Raw genomic sequence first — 23,258 nt, 5'->3', positions numbered from 1 at the left:
GAGACAGCATTGTGCATGGGAGACAGGCCCTATTCAGTTGCAAGGAAATCTCCTCCCACTACTCTAAATTCAGCCAGGGTCTATTCAGCCCAGCTCCGAGTCATACAGGAAGGTCCAGGCACACCTCAACCACCCCAGTGGCTGTCTACAGTGAATGCACATCGAATGCATATCTCCAGCCCCTGTCACCCCAAAACCAGACAGTCAATACACAAACAGGCAGAGGAACATAGAACGGTTAAACAAGAAAATGCCTACTTTCTAAAAGTGGCATTTTCAAACACACAATTTAAAAAACATCTTTACTAAAAGGTGTGTTATTAAATTCTGAGTTCAGAGAGCCTAAACTTTATTTCTCTATCTTGTCCCAATGGGAATTTATACTTGTAAGATGTTACAAAGCATTTCCCATTCTATCCTATGGGGCAAGATAGCCTTTCAATAGTGAAAATGGAAATTGGCAGTATTTCACTATCAGGACATGTCACAAACACCAGTACATGGCCTACCTTTCACATACACTGCACCCTGCCCAAGGTGTACCTTGGCCTACCATAGGGGTGACTAACATGTAAGAAAAGGGAAGGTTAAGGCCTGGCAAGTGGGTGCACTTGCCAAGTCGACATTACAGTTAAACCGCGCACAGACACTGCAGTGGCAGGTCTGAGATACCTTTTGAGGGATACTCATGTAGGTGGCACAATCAGTGCTGCAGGCCCACTAATAGCATTTGATTTACAGGCCCTGGAACACTTAGTGCACTTTAATAGGGGCTTACCAGTAAATAAAATATGCCAATTAGGGGGAACCAATTGTAAACACAATTCACACAGGGAGCACTTACACTTTGACACTGATCAGCAGTGACAAAGTGCCCAAAGCATCTAAACCAGCAAAAACGAAATCCAGCACAGCACTAAATATTACAGGAAGCAGAGGCAAAAAGTATGAGGATACCACGCCAAAGATGCCAAGTCTAACAGACCAACACACCTGAAATTCTTACAGCGCATGCATCTCTTTTAACCACTTCAGCGCTAATGACAAGGGTAACTCGTCATGGACTTTCCATTGATTTCAATGGAAAGTCAATGGAAGCTCATCAGGTGCCTTAGCAGCCAAGTGGATATACAGGGACTGAACAAAGTCAAAAGCAGCCTCTCCTAAGTACATGTGAAGAGATAACAAGCTGTGTGCCTTTGTTTCCCCTCTGTGGCATTTACATTCAAGTGTGAGGTTCCAAGCCGCCCCCAGTCATGACATTCAAACAAAAGGAGGCCTGATGGCCCCTTAGCTTCGGCCCAGCTGGAGGTAAAAAAAACTCCCTACTGCCTGCACATTGCTACTGGCAATTGAAAGCAGACAACGTGCAGGCACTGCTGAACGTGTCCCAGTGTCTGAAAATTACACCGGGACAAGTTCAGCATATTTCTGTGGTGCCCAACTTCTTGGCAGGGGGGACGGCGTCCACCCTGTTAAAAGATTGGGCGGAAGCTGTGTACCCGTGTTTACCCACGACTTGTGCCCTGTCGCAACCCTAACTGCATTACTCAAGAATATAGTCTTTCAGGTAAGATGGACATCTTTGTGTCCGCATAGACCTTTTAGTAATTTCTAGCAACTTTTTTTTGGTGGTTTTGTCTGAAAACAGGATTTCCAACACCTTTCTTTTGACATTTTTGTATCACCTAGACTGATATACATGTTATCACAGTTTCCTTTCCTAGTGTTGATTGAATTGGTTCTTTATTGCTTGATTAACAAAAATCATTGCAATTAAAACTTTAAAATGCTGAATAAAAGACACAGTTTCCTGTTACTTCGAACAATGTACACCTGTACAAAAAGAATACATGCTGTATCAGAACATTGATGCCAAATATAAACATCTTTTATCACGGTCCACTGTAATCATGAAATTAATAACGTATTACGGTTATATTCCCAAGAATATGCAATATAAAATATAAACATTATGTAACATTGGGCAAATATACTATAAAGTGCCTAAGGTCAAAACCTATAAATATTAGGAACCATTTTGCAAATGAGCAATAAAGTATCCCTATATGTTTTGAGGCCTGTTGTCTGGAATTACCTGAAAACCAAAGTTTAAACAATGTATTCCATTGTTCAAATAAGCAATAAAAGTGCATCAGTGTTTTCATATATTCTTTAAAACCTGATTACAACTATAATTTCTAATCCATTAAAACAGCCCTTAGGTTGCAGACACCAGCAATTTTGCAGCATTTGCTGGAAATGTTATCGTTTGACATACCAATGGAAAACAAATTGCCCGATAGGCATAAAATAGGAGCCTGACCGGCTGATCTTACCCCAGCCTTAAGGAACAAAGGTTTTAAAAGTGTACAATGTATTTTAAGCAGTTAAGAACACCCACATACTATATGCAATAAGGTTTCATGTGGCCACCCACACAGTCTACATTTAGCACTTGGCTATTGTTGGATCCAAGTCAGTGGGCCCTCATTAGTTGAATTCATGCCCAGTCTTATTTTTAAGAATGTTTCTTTCAATTAACCTGAGAAATGGGCATTCAGATAAGGCATGATTCACAGGGACTGATGTGAGTTAATCACAAACCATGCATGGGTTTTTGCCACTAAGGCTGTCTTAGCTACATTAAATGAGTTGGTTTAAATTTTATTTTTTTAGGATTTGTTTTAGACTAAACATTGTCACTCCTGAGAGCCCTGTTTGCAGATCAGTACTCTGGAGGCGGGTTAAAATGCGGGATCACTAGGTATCTGTGTAGACAGAACTAATTATTTCATGCCAGCAGGTGTTAGTTAAGGAATCAGGGTCAGACGAGAACAAAGAGTACATACATTTCTGAAATGACCCTTGCTACACCATGGACTGTCTTTGCAGCCCAAACTCCAATCTAATTTCAGCTTGGCCAATTGACCTGGGAATCCCAATAATTTGATGCATAGGCCTTAATTACTAATAGGTCCAATAGATTTGCTTCTTTCCCCCCGGTAATCGGTGAGCCATATGTAATAGTCTCCTTTCCTAGTTGAGGTTGTATATGATACCATTTTCAGTTTGTAATGCTCCTAGGGAAAAGCCTCATCACTCTAATCCATTTGCTAAACTTAGATCCAGGGTTATGTCCCACAGGTACATGCACACCCACTACATAATTCACTCTGACTTTAATATGAAATTCTGCCTTGAAATAGTCAAAGTTGATCTTTCTGCTATCCTGTTTAATCAGTTCTTGACACTTTGGGGCATATGTACAAGGGAATTGGCAATGTGAAGCGTCAGCCTTTCTGGCTTAACGCCTCACTCCGTCACTTCAGAAACGCAGGGCTGCGCCATGTTTACAAGAATATGGTGCAGCCCTGCATTTCCCCCTGCGATGGCGCTACACTTAGCAGCGTAGCGCCAACGCAGGCACCCTTGCACAATAGTGCAAGGGTGTCTGCGTGCAGGGGAAGATTGTTTATGTGCAGGAAGGTCCCCCTTGCTACACATAAACAATCTTTTGATGCCATTTTGTAACTTCTATGTGTGCGGCTTAATGCAGCACACATAGAAGTTGCAAAAAAGCATTTTTTTTTAAATTATTGTTTATGTGCAGGAAGGGGGGCCTTCCTGTACATAAACAATCATTGGCCTTTTGCTGTTTTCGTGTGTGCTGCGCAACGCAGCACACATGAAAACAGCAATGAAACATTTCTCCCCATTGTGCCAGGGTAAGACCAGGTTTTCCCTGGTCTTAATTCTGGTGCTGCCTCCTATTTACACCTCTCTTGTAAATAGGGGGCAGCATTGCAGTGTTGCAGTGGAACGCCCACAGCAACACCCATTGCCCTCCCCTTTCACCCTATGCTTAGCATGAATGGGGACCTTATGTACAAGGCAGCGTTAAGCCACGTTCAGTTAAGCTAGTCTATTTTGTAGTACGCTAGTTAGAGAGAAGACCTATATTTAAGACAGGAGATTACCATACCCTCCCCTACCAGCTTTACATCATGGAAGATGAGAACGTGTTTGATTTTCTTTAGTTTGTGGAGGTAGGGCTTGGTCCACTTAGCTGTGGCTTGTTTGTGACGTATACGGTTCAAATTGGAGTCCAGTGGCAAAACCAAGGATTTAGCAGAAGTGGCAACAGTTTATTAGGATTGTGAGAGGTTTTAGGATGCATGTCCATTGAGGGCATCAATGAGAATAAAGGACATTCTGAGTCTTAATTCTAGGACACATCTACACGCTCAGCGTTCCAGAGTACATATTAACCAGATCTTTTAATATTGGATGCAGGCTGTGTGAGCCTTTTGTTGTACATTTTACAGTGACCATGGTTGCTTTCTTGTAAGTCAGAATTCATGGGCAGAATTTTTAACTTAGTGCTAGGAAATCTATTCCGCAAAAGAATGTGACCACCAACTTGGATGTCCCTCTCTCTAGATCGTCATTTGATGTTCACTTACACAGCACTTGATCAGACAATTTTTATATTTCCTTGGTGCGTTGAACAACAGATTGCCATGCACAATTTGTTGGAAAAGTGTCACTTGTATGTCGGCACAGCAACACCAATGCCAGTGTTATAGCTCTGTAATCCATAGTACTCTGCTAAGAATTCCCATGTTACTTTTGACCTTCCCATTTGTCTTAAGCATTTAGGTATTCTCTTCAGGTGGGTAATACTTAAAATAAGTAGGAGGCAAATCTATTCCCCTGAAATGTGTGACCATTGTCTGTGGAGCTTTCTAGCAGTAGGCCCTGGGATGCAATGATCTTGTGCCATCCTGTGCAATTATGTCATTAGCAGATGTAGATTTTATCAGTTCAACTTCCGGGTACTTGCAGTAGTCGTGTAGTCCAACTAGAATGTTGTGATTATTTTGAAATCTTTTAAAATCTGCACTGAGCTATGACCCTGGCATTGGAGGAATCTCCCCTGTAACTATGGACACAGGTGGCTTGCTGGGTTAAGTTATTTATCAGAGTCAGAGCCACTAGAATTATGTGATTGTGTGGCTGCGGTGTTTTTCGCATAAGGATTGATTTGCCACATTTGCTACATAATCCATCCTGTGCTGCATAATCTGCAGATTTTAACAAAAAGATTTTGGAATTTAGCTCAAACGGTTCAGAAATTACTAAAACCCCAGCAGCACATATTGCTGTGCAGTTGAGGGCCCTTTGCAAAGGTTGACTGGTCAATTTTCTGTTGCTTATTGCTATATTTGTCTGCTAATGAGGTGCAACTAATGCCCAGACAGTGTTAACAGTTGTAAAAGAAAAAGTAATACTATGACAACATGTATAGCATTAAGCCTCATAATTTGCCTATTCTTGCCTCATAATATAGTCAACCCTGCTGCATAATTTGTCCGTCCCCTGCCGCATAATTCCAGTTGCCCTGATCATAGTGTATACCTGGCTACCAGGCGTTGCACTTGTTGATCTATATCTGAAAAACAAATCTTTTGTCTGATGTGCATTTTTGTTTTTACGATTCCTTGATGACCTGCATAGGTCAGCTATGGAATGTACCGTTACAGGGCCAAAGGAACAATAATGCTGCTGCCCCTCAGTACCAGCCCTTCTTCCGTTTTAGATAATTCATCACATACATTGTAGAGGTCTTGTGGTGTCTTCTTGGTTGGCTTCCTTAGTACATTGGGCAGCACCTCTATGACATGCACATTGTTTGTTTTCCTTGGCAGCCATGGCTGTATGTAGTCATTTGACAGTCTTGGCAGGCCCGTAACCAGAAGTAAATTTTTAGGGGGGCATGGCGCTCAGTTGTGACCAGACATTAATAGCTGCGTTCTTTTCCAAATACTGGTTGTACTACTAAATAACGGCCCCCAGTATATTGTGGTACATAAATATTGAGGACAGAATATTGAAAGGTAAGTGCATATAGGGAAGTATAAATGTACTATTACTAACTCCACATATCTTGAAGATATGTATATTGCGTGGGTACATATATGTGGAGTAAGGTATAGAAAAACTATACTTACCTGTTGATATTTTGGATTCGGTATTATGTCCTATATATTCTGTGCCATATATTTTCCAGTTTCACTTTTCAAGTGCACACCGTGTGAGCCTACGTGAAGGACTATTTGGATTTTTTTAAGGTACATATTAAAGCACACTCCATCACATTTTCACTAGCCAACTTTAAATCCTATCAATTAGATGGTATTTAAAGTAGAAGGGTGTAAATAAAGTAGGCTGACTTGCAACTATGTGTATTTTCTAAACTGTTCATACTTTGTACAATGTAAAGCTTATCAAGTTCTTGCCAGCCTCCACACTCAAATTTTGTTTGCTGGAACATGTCCTATTTGGGACATTCTGCATCAGGAAATTATCACGCCTGGAAGACCCAAAAGGATGAGCATTAACTCATGTGAATATAGGAAACTTCATCTGCTTCATGAAGTGTGGCGTTTCCTAATTGCGACCAACTGTGTAAGTGATGTCTTAATTTAACTTGCCACTAATTTTAAAATATCTTTCCAGAGAGCTTGGAGAATATCGTTCAGAAACATTTTGGGACATTAATGGCGAACAGTGTGTTGCAAACATTTTAGGGCTGCAACAATGGTGAAAATTAAATAGAATTTAAATGTCATTTTACAGGCTGGTTGGGAAGGTCCCACAGTGATTTCACTATGGGTTTGTGACAAAAGATTTATAGTTTAATTACATTTCATCAAAACCACCAGTCAAAACTGCAAGACCTTGAAGCAGACTCTGACATTGGCATACACCCCTCACAGTTACAGGTAGGCTGTGCGAAATGTGTTATGCAAAAGGAGGCCTTCGTTTGACATAGACCAGCAAGATAGGTAGGCATGGTAATGGACAGGTTTTAGTGTGAGCCCTGACTGGATCCTTTTGAGGTCTGTGGCCTGGTTGAGGATACTAGCAGCACTGCCTCTAATGCTCTGAGTGGTGCTCTGAGTGGTAGCTTAAAGGTTTGCATCTAAGATTCTGCTAGATGATAACATCATTGTTTGATGCTTCTTACACAGACCTCCCATATAGTTGCTACAGAGTTCTCTAATTCCAGAATTATGGACAATCTCCACTCTTTCGCATGCAGAAGACTGCTTGCATAGAATCCACAAGGTGCACCCTCTGTGTGGCTAACATTGCTTGAACAAGCATGCCTTTTTCTGAGTGGTGAATTTAGAAAGTATGGAAGCCGCCCATGTCTACTAGAAATGGACAATATTTATTTGCAGAGGGATTTTTCAGCATTACTACAGGTGCAGATAAAAGTCAAACTTCATGTTATGAAACAGTTAAGAGACTTCCGTATTTAAGTGTACATTAGAAAGCCAAATCACCTCCTTAATCAAACTAGGACTTCTTAACAAGTAAGTTGTACTTTTCGGCGACGTTCCCTGCAAATTTAGACATGGCTGATATGCATTAAATGAAAAGGTGTCAACACTGTTTGCCACGAGCATACAGTGGCAAATAGCAATTGTTGAGCAATTTTCAAAAAGCAAAGTGGATCAAGTAACAGTGGTTAGCCCTTATTAGGATTTTAAAGACCACTATGCAAGCAGATTTAAGCGTCTCACACTAGACTCTCTGTTAGAAAATAAAGTGCAAAATTGTGCTTTGCCATCACAGTGGGCCAGGTGTATTGGCCAAAATGTGATGAGCTATATATTCCACTTAAAATCTCCAATCATGATTTCTCTATGTGTACATAGCTCTCATTTTTCATCTTTACTCTGTGTCGTAAGTTCACTATTGTTTCCCAATCTCTGCCGCAGCTGTCTCTCTCTAACTATTCCCCACTATCCCCTTCTGTTTGCTGCTGCCTCTTATCTTCCTATTCCTGTCTCTCCTGCTCTCTCTCTTGCTTGTTTATTTACTCTTCTTTCTTTCTCTAAATCGTCTTTCCTTTTCTGGTACCTGTTCTCTCCATCTCCTCTTCTGTCTTCTTTGACCATAACCCTTTTCTCCATTGACCTTGTATGGCACCTGAAACTTTCTGTTGGCTGGGCATGGCCATTAGCAGCACCTACCACTTTCAAAGGACCACTGTGTTTTTCGCTCTTTCCCAGTCCCAGAAGCCTACCATCCTGGGCCTCCTAGAACTGGATCTGTGATCGTGGAACAAAGACATTCGTGCAATGTGGCCATAATATCCCAGCATCTTGTTATCAATTGTTGTTAGACAGTACATCAGGCTGAATGGATTTGGTCGGTTTGGACTGCCTGTTGACATCCACCAGTATGGGCGACTTCAACAGGCCATCCACAGTACTGAAAAAGAATAGGTTTCTGGTAAACACACAGAAACATTTTCTTTTCCAAAATCTAACATTCAAGGGAAATTCAGACCACGAGTCCTGATTTTGATTTTTGTGCACATTGACGTTACACAGCAAAACAAAGGTAAAAGCTCACTGCGCTAATGATGTCTGCAGGAATCTACAAATGTCATACCACACAGTGTTCCTACACTTCTTCCGATAAAAATGGCACCCCACTTGTGTGACTAAGCTATAGCCCTGTAAAAGGAATGGGTTACTAAGGCCCCTTAGACACAAGAAAAGATCAAGATTTTGCCTTGCAAGTTGGCTAGTTCTGGCAACATCAGTAGCTATGGTATTTAGGTCAGGGCTCTGTTGGCACCCAGGGAAACTGTCAAGCCCATATATTTCTGAAACGAGGACACCTGGTGTAGCTTGCGTGGATTCCAGTTCCAATTTCTTACCCAGAATGCCCTGCAACCACTAAACGTTAACCAAATCACAGATTTTCCTCTTATTTCTGTGAAAGAAAATTCCGAATCTGTGAGGATCCATAAAATTCCTATCAACTGGCGGTCCTACATTTCTCCCAATAAAAACACTACCCCAAATGTTCACCAGATATTATACATTAAGTACATTAATTACGTAGGACCTCAGTACAGCAATTTTTTTGCTCCGACCATAAATTAGATACAAATAAAGGAACATTTCGAAGGAGATTCATACTACACAGATCATACATGACAATCTACTAAAATCAGGCAATGCTAGTCGATGTTGTGTGTATGATGTCTAAAGAGGTCAATTATAATACACATGCTTTCAGCTTCAGGTGCCCTGATTATGGTTTTCACAATATTTGGCTCAAGGAGACGAATCCTCAGCGTGTTGACCCTGGCAGAGTCATCCACATATAAAGCCATTTTTGAAAGATAGTCTGTTATTGCTGCCCTTTGTGATACGGCAGGCTATCTTGGGACCTTTCAGATCCACAGTACTGCTTGTTAGGGTCTTTGCAGATACATTATTTCTCCTGGCTATATTTCACAACAGGCCTGTGTAGGCTTAGCAATGTTAGTTAAATGTAAGCTGTACCTAACTTGTGATAACTGTGCCCCAACACAATAGGCTAATCAAAGCACCATGCCATATTAGAATCTGGGGTTTCTTGATTGGACATTACAACTGAACGACTGGTAGGTTTAAGTAGTGACAACCACTTATGTTTCAGAAATAGGAAATGTCATGAAAGCTGCTAGCTTAAGAACAACATGACTAGCGTACTCACTTTATTTTGGTCGATGGCAATTAAAGCAATACAATTAAAAAGGGAGCACAATACAATACGGCTGGAAAATATACAAATACCGGGTATAAATTATTCATAGAAAAATCCACTATTGGCCTAAAAACACAAAGAAGACGTACAAACAGATCACCATAGACAAAAACCTATTATGGTCCGTCATGCCTAAAAGTACAATTTTATACATGTCATGCTGTAGTAAGCGTGTTTGAAAAACTTTGGACCAGAATAATACACTTTAAAAAGTGGGTACCCTGATAAAAAAGTATTGCTGGGCATGTGCATACTACATTTAACACATAGAGCATAGGGATTTGTCCATTGTGGAGCAGGATGGTATAGATAGAGCAATACAACTCGGGTTACGCACCCTTCCTTGTCACACAGCCTAGCTGAGTAAAGTGCTTCAGTTTACATCGTAATTAGAGACAAGTTCTAAAAGGAGGAGGTATAGCATGTATTCATCGATCAGAGATAGAGATCAACAAGATTCAAGCCGACCCCATGGAATCGTGTGAATACCTCGGTCTGAATATAAGATCTTCAAATAAACAAAAATGCAATTTACATGCATTCTACCATCCACCAGGAGATAACACAAAGTTCTCTGAGCAACTAATAGAGTTCATAACTGCCAACTCCAATCCGGATGCCAACAACATATTCCTGGGGGACTTTAACCTACACTGGGACGACGACAATGACAAACTGGTTAATGCGCTAAAAGAGTTCCTCGCCGAAATAAACCTCACACAAGCGTGTACCCAACCTACCCACGTGCAAGGAGCGACCTTAGATTGGATCATCTCCAGAACCAAAGAAACAGTGATCTGCGCCATAGATCCATGCGACTGGTCTGACCATCACGCCATAACATTTATGATTCCCACAGTGAAAAAAGGTAGAACCGTACAACCCCCCAGATCCACAAAATTGGTCAGAGAAATAAAAGAGGCGAACATCGAGCTATTGGTGGAGAGCTGTGAGAGAGACTTAAAGCCACCTAACCACATGCAGGATGTAAATGAGCTGACCGAACACTACATAACCTCAATAGGAAATATAGTCAATGACACCATGCCTCTAAGAATGAAAAAAGTTACCGACAAGCCAAAGAATCCGTGGTTTAGCGCATCACTGAATGAGGACAGGCGCAAACTGAGAACAGCTGAAAGAAAATGGAGACAACACCCTTCCTCACCTGAGTTGGAAGCCCTCAGAAAAATCAGAAAAGATTATAACAAAAAGGTAATCAACTCCAAAAAAGAATTTATAAGAACAGAACTAGACAATGCCAAAAATAGACCACGAAAGCTCTTTGAGATACTAAAACAGCAATCAGATAAACTAGCAAAATCAACCCAAGAAAACTCAAAAACTCCTCTAAGCTGTGAGGAATTCTCTACATTCTTCTGCGAGAAAACAAAATCACTAGAGGTTGAGCTCTCTAGCGCCGCGGTTATCCTCCCGACCCAAACCCTGCAGAGGAGCGAGGCCGATGTGTCAACAGAGAGTATTAAAACAAAGAATGAAGCAATCTGGGACACATTTGAATTATACGACCAGGTCAAGATCGCCAAAACACTGTCAGAAATCAGACCTAACAACCACTATCAAGACCCTTTACCTGCAAAATGTGTAAGAGGAATCAGCCACATCGTGGTTCCAATATGGACCGAAATCATAAACGCTTCACTTACTCAAGGGATCCTCCCTGACTGCCTAAAAACAGGACAAGTAGTGCCAATAATCAAAAAACCGACAGCGGACGCATCAGACCCGAATAACTATAGACCAGTAACCAACATCCCGTTACTGGCCAAACTAATTGAGAAATGCGTGCAGAGCCAATTGAAGCAACACATCACCAAGTTCTCCCTACTAGACGAATGCCAATCAGGGTTCAGAGCTGGGCACAGCACAGAAACAGCGATCCTGCATATCGTTGATGACGCGCTTCAAGCACTAGACCAAAATCAAGCATGCCTATTGATTCTCCTAGACCTGTCATCTGCTTTTGACACGGTAAACCACGAAACACTACTCTCCAGGCTACAGGACAGGATGGGATTGACAGGCAATGTACTGAGATGGTTCCAATCGTTCTTAAGCAACAGAACCCAACGATTCCGGGTTAACCAAGCAATTTCAACCCCGTGTCCTAATGCAATTGGGGTCCCGCAAGGCTCAACTCTATCCCCAGATCTATTCAACTTATATGTCGAACCTCTTACTGACATCCTTCGGAAATCAACGATATCCTACCACATGTATGCAGACGACACGCAAATATACTTAAAGATCGCCTCCCTCGATGACATTGATCTATTGAATAAGACACTAAAGATGGCTATGCAATGGTTAACGACGAACCATCTGAAATTAAATGCCCAGAAAACAGAATTCATGCTAATTGCACCTCCAAGGAGCAACCCGGAAGTAAAGGAATGGACCAAATTGGTGACCGCGCTCAACTGCACACCAACCCTCGTCAACTCAGCTAAATCATTGGGAATCATATTAGATGAGAACCTCGACATGAAAGCCCACATCAATTCAATGGCTAAATGTGCCCGCTTCCATCTGAACTACCTTAGAAAATTAAAACCATTCATATCAAAAGCAGACCTAAAATTGGCTATACAGTCCCTAGTCATATCCAGGATCGAATATGGTTGCTCTACATTAACTGGTCTACCTAAAACATCTACAGCACCGCTAAAAGCCTGTCTCAATGCTGCAGCAAGACTTATCACTGGATCGAAAAAATTTGATCATATATCCCCACACCTGAAAGCCCTAAACTGGCTACCTTATGAGGCCAGAATTCAAATGAAGACAGCATGTATCACTCACAAAGCGGTGCACTATAACACGCCAGGATACCTAAGCAAGAAAATAAAGTTATCGGGAGGAAACAGACCAACGAGAAGCGCCAAGGAGCTGCTGTTGAGGCCGGCCTTTTTTCGAAAGAAAAAGACATATGATCGAGCATTCACTGGAGCTGCCCCCAGAGTCTGGAACTCACTCCCTCCTAGCATTAGGAAGATTCAAAATAGCGCAACATTCAAACGGGAATTGAAAAGCTTCATGATGAGTAAATACCTGGCATAAGGAAGCCGACGGATCGCCAGTATGTTCTACTACATCAGCGGAAGAGTGATCCCTCTTCATGATTACTATCTTATCGATAAACTGACTCCACTCACTAGCCTCGGCTGTATCCTTATCAATAACAATACCACAGCCCTGTATGAACCAATTGCTGGTCTATGAGCCAAACTATATAACCTCTACCTCACTTTAGCTATTCTCACCTTTATTAATATTTGCACATGTATCTGATATATACTTATTTATTTAGGCATCCGTTATAGCCACAACCTCCTCTACCTTATATCTGTGGCTGTTAGAATGGATATATGACTGTCAATGTGTAACCTACCTCGATATAATGGTGATGTAATGTGTGGAGATGGTTTAAGACATTCCTATGCAATAGAACTCAACGAGTCCAAGGTACTAAGCAATCTCAACACCTTGGCCTCATGCAATCGGGTCTCGCAAGGCTCACCATATCTACTGATATGGACCAAGTTATGAACGAGGCCTCTCTCACCTTTATTACTAACTGCACACATGTTTATATAAGGTTTATTTAGGCACCTCTTATAGCCACTGTGCCTTGTACCTTACATCTGTATGTTTTCAGAATTTGTTATTGGACTGTTAATATGTAACCTACCTCGATGTTAAGCGCTCTGATACCCAAGGGTCTTGTTCGCGCTATACAAAACTCTATAATAAATAAATAAATAAATAAATAAATAAATAAATAAATAAAAATCAGTAAAGCCATGATACACAAGAGGGAGTGGGATATACATTGGACAAAGAGCAAAGAAAGGGTAAAAGAGCAATTTTTATGTCAAATTGGCCATATGCTCTCCAAAGATTTAGCAATATAGAAAACAATGACCGATGACGTGTCTGCTCTATATATCCTTATCGATACCATGTACTGGATGACCCCCAAAAGGTGGCACAAAGAAGCAGTCCAACCCCTATGCTGTTTATAATACATCAGGCAGAAAAAGAGGAGGTGATCATCAGTTTCTTCAGCACTTCTTCAGACAGGACACATTTTGTTTCCACCTTGCTAACTATTCTATTTAGTGTTAAAGGTAGCAAGTAGCAATTAAGCTAACCTTAACCTTATTTAAAAGGCTTTTGAAAATGGAGGGTCGATATAATTCATGTAGTTTTCAAAATAAGAGGTGGGCTGGAATCCTATGAGATAATTTTGCCTAAACCCGCCTGTTTAGAAAATATACCTTCCTCAAGCTCCCAGTAGATGGTCTTCACACTCTCATATTTGTGGAAGATGGAATAGTTTCAGGGCATAACCAATTCTTGTATAGATTCATAGAGGATAGGGACTGTTTTTCATAGTCCAACCAGCGTAACAGAACACCTATCTGTGACTCATCAAGAACATCTCTTAATCCCACCCTATATACGCTCAGGCATAGACCAAATCCATACCCAAAACAGAAGAGGTTTCAAATGTGCTAGGGGTACAATAGACGAGGAAGCCTTAATCATGTTAAAAAATCAGTGGCATGCTTTGGGGCTGCTTGTAAAAACAATTCCCAGCCACCTCCAGGGCTTTTAAATTAACATATCCACAGACTTCAGCTCCATAGTAGCAGCGGCCACAGTTTTGGCCCTCCAGACCTTAAGAAGGGGAGAAATTGGATGGAACCTGGTCTTGTTTGCAAATTTTAGAATTGCTGCCACTCTTTGCTTTAGTATAAGGTTACTGTTGGTTACCTGGGACCCGCAGGTATTTGTACTAGAGAGGCAAATGCCAAGACAATCAAAATCTAGCACTTTCTCCAGCTGCTCCCCCTCCAACATTATTGATCCTCTAAAGCCTCTATGTGGGTAGACGGCCCTAGATTTTGTATTACTCGCGTTGATTGTCAGTCCATAATCTAGACAGAATATGTTAAACGTACTCAAAAGGGTCACTAGGCCCCTGGGAGTTTTTGATACTAATAAAGTGTTGTCTAGTAATAATAGAGCGAGTATTTTAGTTCCCCCTAGAACTGGAGAGTCATTATCACAACATAAGAGGTAGTCCATGCAGCCATTTATAAACAGCAGGAACAATGTGAGGGCAAGGATGCATTCTTGTCTGACTCCTTTTGCAACCTTAAAGGAATCAATGTTTTCCCCACTTGTACCCCATCTGATTAGAGCAAAATTATCGTGGTGAATCCTGGCAAATAAATCAAGAAGAGGGCGGGGAAGCCCAAGGTTACCTAGTGTATCCATATCTTATCACTGGGGACCATATCAAATGTCGCCTTGAGATCAACAAAAGCAACATGCAGGCTACCCCTTTTTATGTCTTCTTCTTTCCACCTTATTATTATTGAAACCTAAAAACCTGGTCAATTTTGCAGCAAAATCCAGCGTGGGTTAAAATTGTATCTTATTTGACCCAAATAAGGAGCTTACATTTTTGGGGGGATGAATCGATAAAGCTAATTGGGCAGTAGATGGCTGGGTCAGACTTTGGGCCTTTTTTATGTATAGGACTGAACTCTGCCCCTTTCCATGAGGATGGGATCTCACCTCCTGTTAGACTGGCATTAAAAATGTGTGTACGGTAGGGTTCCCAGATTTCCAGTTCAGACTTAACAAGGTCCACTGGGATTCGGTCTAGCCTTTTGAGATCTAATGGCCACAGTCACTTCAGTCACAGAAAATATCCATCCATCTTTAATAATATCTAAACCAAATGGAGTCTCGCATGATGTGCTGGGCACTATAGGATCAGGGGAATCAAAATGTACTAGGGTTAGAGGGGAGCTACCATATAAAGATTTAAAATGATTCACCCAACCTTGCAGGAGAATATGTACTTCCAGCTTCAACCTATTTGCTTTGGCACCATGAGTTATTATATGCCAAAGAGCTACCTGGTTCCCTGAGCGTGTTGCAGACAAAATGTAATTCCAAATCGCTGTATCCCATGTTAATTTTGCATGTTTCAGTTTTAATTTGCTCTAGCTAGTGAGAACCCTATTTTAAGGGCACTAAGGAGATTGCACTTAGCTGACCTGCAAGTCCTGTCATACCGTGTGGGAACTGCCTTCTGAGGGGGAGTCTTGTGTGGTGGAGGTTTAGTGAAGAAACTCAGTTTCAATTTCTCAAACCATTTGCAGTGAGCATCCATGATCATGCCAGGGACTTCCTCTGGAGTAGCCATATGAAATAGGATAGGGAATAGGTCATGATAGAGCAAGGCTTACTTAGACTCATTGTCCATAATGCTCTCCTACTTCATTTTCCTCTGATCGTTATTGAATAAAAGAGCGCCTCCAGGCAACCGAGGAGTCCTACTCTCCTGTTTGTCTCTTCCACAAAAGGGAGAGGTGAAGAGGGAAGTGGTCACTCTCATATCTAGGCAGGACTTACATATCAATAAGATTCCTCCAGGGTTGAATATCTAATAAAAAGTAATAAATACGGCTCTGGTAGATATTTCATTTAAAAGTAGGACCCAGATCAGATTTGGTTTTACCATTGCATGCCCTCAAACAACAACTCACACAAAGATCCAGCGTTTGGAGGGCAACCCATGGAAGCGAGGATAAGAATGGCCTCTCCTGCTATTTCATTGTAGAGTGCAGGTATTTCAAAACATATGGTATAGTCCCAAACCATGATCACAACTGCTTCTTCTCATGCTAAAGTGGAAATATAGTCAATCAAAAGTTGAAGCACAGGGCAATCAGCTGTTTTGTAGACACTCCTTCTGTATACATTGAAAAGGAGATTGTTAGTTTAATCAGGGATAAAGATCTCTTTAGGTATGGGCGGATTTTGCGGATTGGCAATCCGCGAACTTGCGTATTTACGGATTTGCAATCCGCAAAATCCGCGAATTCCCTCAAATTGTTTTTTTTTTGTGTTTGCAAGGGTTTCTGCCAGTTCGCGAGGTTTGTGTACCAGTTCGCAATTACGAACTTACTTGTCGGCTCGCAACGGCCGCGACTATGTTGTTTCTACGTCTGGTTCATCATCACAGGTTTGCGAAGTTACCCTAGCGGTCGTACATGGGCGCGGCCATCTTGTTTGCGTGACGTAATTCCGTTTCCGGGTGCTATGTGTAATCTCGCAAAGTGTGCGGCTTGCTAGTACAATTTCGCATGTGATCGCGAGGAAAATCTCGCGCGAACTTACCCACGCGGTCGTGAACGGGCGCGGCCATCTTGTTTCTCATTCATTGCTATGGTTCTGGGCATGCTTTCTGTATCCTCTCTGAATCTCTGCCATCCTTTGCTTGTTTGAAGTTTTTTTTAATCTATTTTACTTATTATCTATCCCTCTATTTTTCTAGCTCTATATTTTTGTGTTTTCTGCTACTTTTTGTTAATTTTAAACTACTTTTTTAAACTCTTTTCTTTTCTTCTTCCCTATTCTATTTCTTCTTTATTATTTAGCTTCCTTTCTGCCCAGACCATGGTAAAGGAAGTCGGGAAGCAGCCCGCGAAGGGGAAGGGTCCCGCACCCCGTGCCCGGCTCCCGTGCGGGCGTTTGAGGGGGGAGAATGTCGCGCCCCGGGAGATCTTCTTTTTCTTTTTTATGTTCAGCGCCGCCTCCCCAGGACCATCATGGCAGGCGGCAAGATTGCTAGCGGTTACGGGATCCGGGAGCGCCGGAAGCGGTGGGAGAAGGTGTGCCGGTCCATGTACCAACAATCTCGGGTCCGGCGCACCTACAACCAAGTCACCCACCGTTGGACGGATATCCTGGACCGGGAACGCGATCTGCTGGACCTGCTCGGCCTTGAGATCCCCGGGCTTGGTGAGTAGTAGTAGCTATTTCTTTACTACTCTGTTTTCTCCTGCTCTGTGTGTTATTATCTTGCAAATTTTTGTTTTTTTACCAAGAGCAATAATGCTGCTGATTACATTGTAGGTAAATTATATTTCAAAATCTTTTGTGCATTTCAGGTGCACTGCTCTCCTTCTCAGTAGCGCTGCTACTATGCTTATTTGTTTTCGATTTTGTGTTCATTTCATTGGCCTGTGAAATTATGCATGAGTGTAGTTTAAAGAACTGTGTAATGCTAGACACTAAGGGTCAGATATTTAATTACCGGCGCATCCCTGCAAAGTAGCAGGGATGCGCCAGTAATTGTGCGCCACGCCACCACCACCCATGGTGCACCGTATTTACAATGCGGCGCACCATGTGCCCAAAATGTCACCGAAGCGTTACGCTTCTGTGCCGTAAAGGCGGCGCATTGCTGGAGTTGCGTCGCAACGATGGTGCAGCTCCAGCAATGCTCTGGGGTGCTCTATCTCCCCAATGCTGTGTCAAGCCGTACGTCTGCTTCAAGCAGGCGCAGGGTTTGAGTCACGCATCATTGTCCTCAAAGTGACCGATTAAAATCTTGTAGATGTCACTCAGCCACTTTTAGGATGCGTTCCTGCGCAGGAACGCCCTCCCTTGCGCCGGGGTTTTCCCCCTGATGGCGCAGGGCTTTACAACGTGATGCATCTCCCATATGCGTCACGTTGTTAATATACGCCGCACCATGGCGCCTCTTTTGTCCTGCCGCTGCGTCACAAAAGTCACGCAACAATGGAGCAAAAGAGCCGCAAGGGGCTTCTAAATCAGCCCCTACAGACTCAAGTCCAGTCCTTCCTTTGTACACATGGCGATAAGAAGAAATAGTGGTGGAGGATTGATAGTTTGAGTATTTTAATGACTGGTTAATGTAGTAGGAAACTTTTTAGTGTTGTCGCTGATCTGCAATCACAATGAACTTTGTCTGTCACTTTGCGTGCTGCGGACTGCTGCCTGCCAGTCCTAGGCGAACCTTTTTAGTAGTTTGTTTAGTGAGTTACATAAGAACTTTCCAAGTCGACGGTCCGCAAATCAAGCAATACTAATAACGTAGTAGACCACATGGGATCGGTCAATATATCCCGTGGAATAGTTGTCTATTTGCTATTTCGCCAAAATATTTTGTTATTATTCTTTTGAAATGTTTGATTTGGTTGACAACAATCCTCCATGTTTTCGTGTCTTTCTTTCTTTCATGTTGTACATCAGCTCCCCCCAGGGGCAAGAGGACAGAGGAGGAGGTGGTTGCTGCTGCTGCTGTAGAAGGCCAGGATCGGCCAGGCGAGGGCTCCTTTGCTGGCCCCAGTAAGTTTTCATTTTAATATAGAGTACCTATTTTTTCCAAGCGTTCCTCATTCGATTTTTTCTAAATCGTCTTTGATCTTCTTGTAGACTGTATCTAAATTCTTATCCTGCCTCGACTATGACTCCCTGTGGTATTACTAGATTATTCTTATTAGTCTGTCTATGTAGCTAACTAAGATTGCACATTTGGCAATTCCATTGGACTCCCATTCTAGTCAGCAATAGCTCTATGCACCGAGCCTTCCCTGGAAAAAGGAAATTTTTTACTTTAGATTAGACAGTCACAAATTATTACATTGTTTTCTGGTTCTTTTCACATTTCTTTATTCCTAGACCAAATATTATATAGTAGTGAGTGGTGTATTCTAACAATCTTAAATGTACTTTGTAGGTGGAACATCTGGTGGCGGGGCCAGCGTGGAGGTGGTGGTAGTGGATGAGGAGGACACTTCTGGGGAGGAGGCGGTGCAAGTGCCGGACAACACCAATGTGCCTGTGAGGGTTCACACGGTGGTGGCGGGCAGAGGTAAGCTATATATTCCTTACTTATTGAGATTGAAGACTGCAGAGTGTGCTTTCTGCACGGGTGTATTATAAATCAACCAGGTAGTAGCCTCCTATAAATGTACTTCGACTTAGCTGTGAAGTTTTTGGCGAGAAGAATCCCAGTCAGATCTGAGATGAACTTGATGGATGGGATGAACAAAAAGCGAAAGAAGGGTGTAAGTAAGTGTGGAAGGACGAGAAATTTAATGATGACTGGAAAAGAAGAATGATATGTGTTTGCTTGGTCCCCGAGGTGGCTGGGAAGGAAAGAATATGGTATGGTGCATGGCTGGGTGAATGATGAAGCAAGGATGGGTGGAAGGAGAACAGCCTTGGTGGGTGAAACAGAAACTGTATGTGTGCATATACTTTGAATGGATGGATGCCTGGATCATGGTACTATCTGACTCTTAGATAGCATATGTGTTTTTAGAGAGAGTAGATGGTCACTGGATGAACTAAGTGTTACTTTGAAGAGCATGTAACACCGCACCCGCACGTCCGTTCCAGTGTAGGAAAGGCAAGGAAAAGTTGTAATTTTGTCCAAATACTACCATGAATAGTAGCAGTAGTTTGTATTGCAACTGCAAGCACAGCATATATCCGGTTATTACGGTGGACACTCCCTACCTATCTTAATAATTTTAGTTTAGTAGTAGTACGTCATTCATGTGTGGGTGTATCACTGTTCACTCAATAAAAAGCAAAGCACCTAAAGGCATCCCATATGTAATCAAATACATCCCATGTGAAGTGATAGCTAATCAGATTATTTAGTTTCTTCTTTTTCCTTCTCTAGTACTCATTTGCATTGTAGGGTGAAAGTTAAATTAATTAAGCAGTAGCCCTTTTAACAGAGTATTCTCAGTGCCACCTGTAATAGAAAAATATGAGCTTCACCACCTGCATGTACTGTACCGGTACAGTAACGCAAGTCTGTCTCACTCATCATGGTGTGCGTCTGTTTATCTCGGGTGCAAGTTCACTGCGCTGGCATTATGCCAGCTTGCAGAAGATAACGTACCAATTTTCCTAAACAAGAGAGAAGAAGAAGAATAAGACTGGTGTACTGTCATAGTCGACTGTAATGGAAGTCCATAGTGCTCGTAGAATTTGTTCCTTAAACTCCCACTAATGTTAGAGCAAGGATGAAGAAGTGGGAGGTTAGATAGATACTGGCCTCAATAGTTATGTACTGTGCTTTCAAGTTGCTAGTTGTACTGTGACACAACTTTCTGCTCAATCATTTTGTGTTAATCTTAAGAGCATTGGTTACAGACTATGTCTTTCTTTCTTTATATAGTTGCTCCTTCCAAATCCAACAAACCATCAAGGAAGGAGCAGGCTCGAATGGCCCGGCAACGGAGGCTGGATGCCACTGTCGCAGAATATCGGCGGCTGCTGGCCCTGGAGGAGGAGGACACGCAGTCTACTAGGACATCTACTGCGACAGCTGCATCCTCCTCCGGGCCCACACGGGCAGCCAGCCAGCGCAGTGCTCCAGCGGTACGGAGCCGGGCTACCAAAACCAACCGCCACCGCCTAGCAGCAAAGACATCAGTTGCCCCCCACAGGAGTTGCAAGGCACGCCAGCGCCGCTTATGCCTCAGAGTGTCCTACCTGGAGCAGGAGGTCTTAACTTATAAGAACTTGGTGGAGGGCCTCCGCTCCGACCATGCCACCCTCCGCAAGGAGTATGATGCCCTGGCCGCTACAGTGAACAGCATCCTGCCGTAGTGTCCCTTGCCCCTTTTTTAGAAACTTTTGGGGGGTGGGAATTGGGAGTTGGGTTCTTTTTGGGACATTTGAAGGACAATCGTTGGGGTTAGGGAGGGTCTTGCGGGAGATTATTTTGTTAGGGCTACAGAAATATACTTTTTGAAACTTTATCTGAGCATACCTGTTTTTTACTGCTTTTGAGTCTGGTGGGTGGGGGTTTAACAGTAAGTTTGTTTTCCTGAAACTTAAGTCTGTGTCATTTTCTTCCTTTAAATGTCAATGGCTAAATGTTTTCAACACTAAGTGCCTCTCACAGAGTAAGTGATCCCCCCTTTCCCACCATGGATTTTCTTCAAATCACTTGCAACCAAAATTACACATTACCACGAGTGCTCTAAGACCCCAGAACTCAGTTGCAAAAATCAAGAACACCCCGAAACACATGCAATCCTGCTGCTAGGGCTAACCCTAACGAACCCTAAGTTACAAAAAGTGCCAAAAGGCTTTTCCTCATGGATGTTGTCCAAACCAGTTTTATCCGGTATTAGACCTTCCCAGCAATGGCCCCAGAGCCGTCAACCCAGGCGAAAACAAGTAGAAGACCCCCAAACAGCCAAAAAGCAAAAGTACGAAAATGTGGACTTTTTCACTTTCCTGAAAATTTGCAAAATCACTCAGTGCGCGCTCTGCAGCTAGGCCCTAACTCCCCTCTGCCTCCATGGATTTCCTTCAAACCTCTTGCTATCAAAACTATCCATACCCAGCGTTGCTCCCAGACCCCGAAACCCACCCACAAACACCAGGAAGCCCCCAAAACAGGCCCCCGAAAACGCTACATTGAGCGAAATGTCAGAAAATGCAAAAACTTTTTCCTCATGGATGTTGTCCAAACCAGTTTTATCCGGTATTAGACCTTCCCAGCAATGGCCCAAGAGCCGTCAACCCAGGCGAAAACAAGTAGAAGACCCCCAAACAGCCAAAAAGCAAAAGTACAAAAATGTGGACTGTCACTTTCCTGAAAATTTGCAAAATCACTCAGTGCGCGCTCTGCAGCTAGGCCCTAACTCCCCTCTGCCTCCATGGATTTCCTTCAAACCTCCTGCTATCAAAACTATCCATACCCTGCGTTGCTCCCAGACCCCAAAACCCACCCACAAACACCAGGAAGCCCCCCAAACAGGCCCCCAAAAACGCTACATTGAGCGAAATGTCAGAAAATGCAAACACTTTTTCCTCATGGATGTTGTCCAAACCAGTTTTATCCGGTATTAGACCTTCCCAGCAATGGCCCCAGAGCCGTCAACCCAGGCGAAAACAAGTAGAAGACCCCCAAACAGCCAAAAAGCAAAAGTACAAAAATTTGGACTTTGTCACTTTCCTGAAAATTTCCAAAATCACTCAGTGCGCGCTCTGCAGCTAGGCCCTAACTCCCCTCTGCCTTCATGGATTCCCTTCAAACCTCTTGCTATCAAAACTATCCATACCCAGCGTTGCTCCCAGACTCCGAAACCCACCCACAAACACCAGGAAGCCCCCCAAACAGGCCGCCAAAAACGCTACATGGAACGAAATGTCAGAAAATGCAAAAACTTTTTCCTCATGGATGTTGTCCAAACCAGTTTTATCCGGTATTAGACCTTCCCAGCAATGGCCCCAGAGCCGTCAACCCAGGCGAAAACAAGTAGAAGAACCTTAAACAGCCAAAAAGCAAAAGTACAAAAATGTGGACTTTGTCACTTTCCTGAAAATTTGCAAAATCACTCAGTGCGCGCTCTGCAGCTAGGCCCTAACTCCCCTCTGCCTCCATGGATTCCCTTTAAACCTCTTGCAATGAAAAGTATCCATACCCAGCGTTGCTCCCAGACCCCGAAACCCACCCACAAACACCAGGAAGCCCCCAAACAGGCCCCCGAAAACGCTACATGGAGCGAAATGTCAGAAAATGCAAAAACTTTTTCCTCATGGATGTTGTCCAAACCGGTTTTATCCGGTATTAGACCTTCCCAGCAATGGCCCCAGAGCCGTCAACCCAGGCAAAAACAAGTAGAAGACCCCCAAACAGCCAAAAAGCAAAAATACAGGTGATTAAAGTTTTAATTATATTAACTGTGCAAAACAAAGAAAGACAGAAACACAGGAATAAAAGTGAATAAGTACGAAAAAGAAAGTTC

The sequence above is a fragment of the Lissotriton helveticus genome, chromosome 8, assembly GCF_964261635.1.
Source record: "Lissotriton helveticus chromosome 8, aLisHel1.1, whole genome shotgun sequence".
Taxonomy (NCBI): domain Eukaryota; kingdom Metazoa; phylum Chordata; class Amphibia; order Caudata; family Salamandridae; genus Lissotriton; species Lissotriton helveticus.
The sequence above is the reverse complement of the archived record's forward strand: the minus strand, read 5'-3'. Positions refer to the sequence as shown.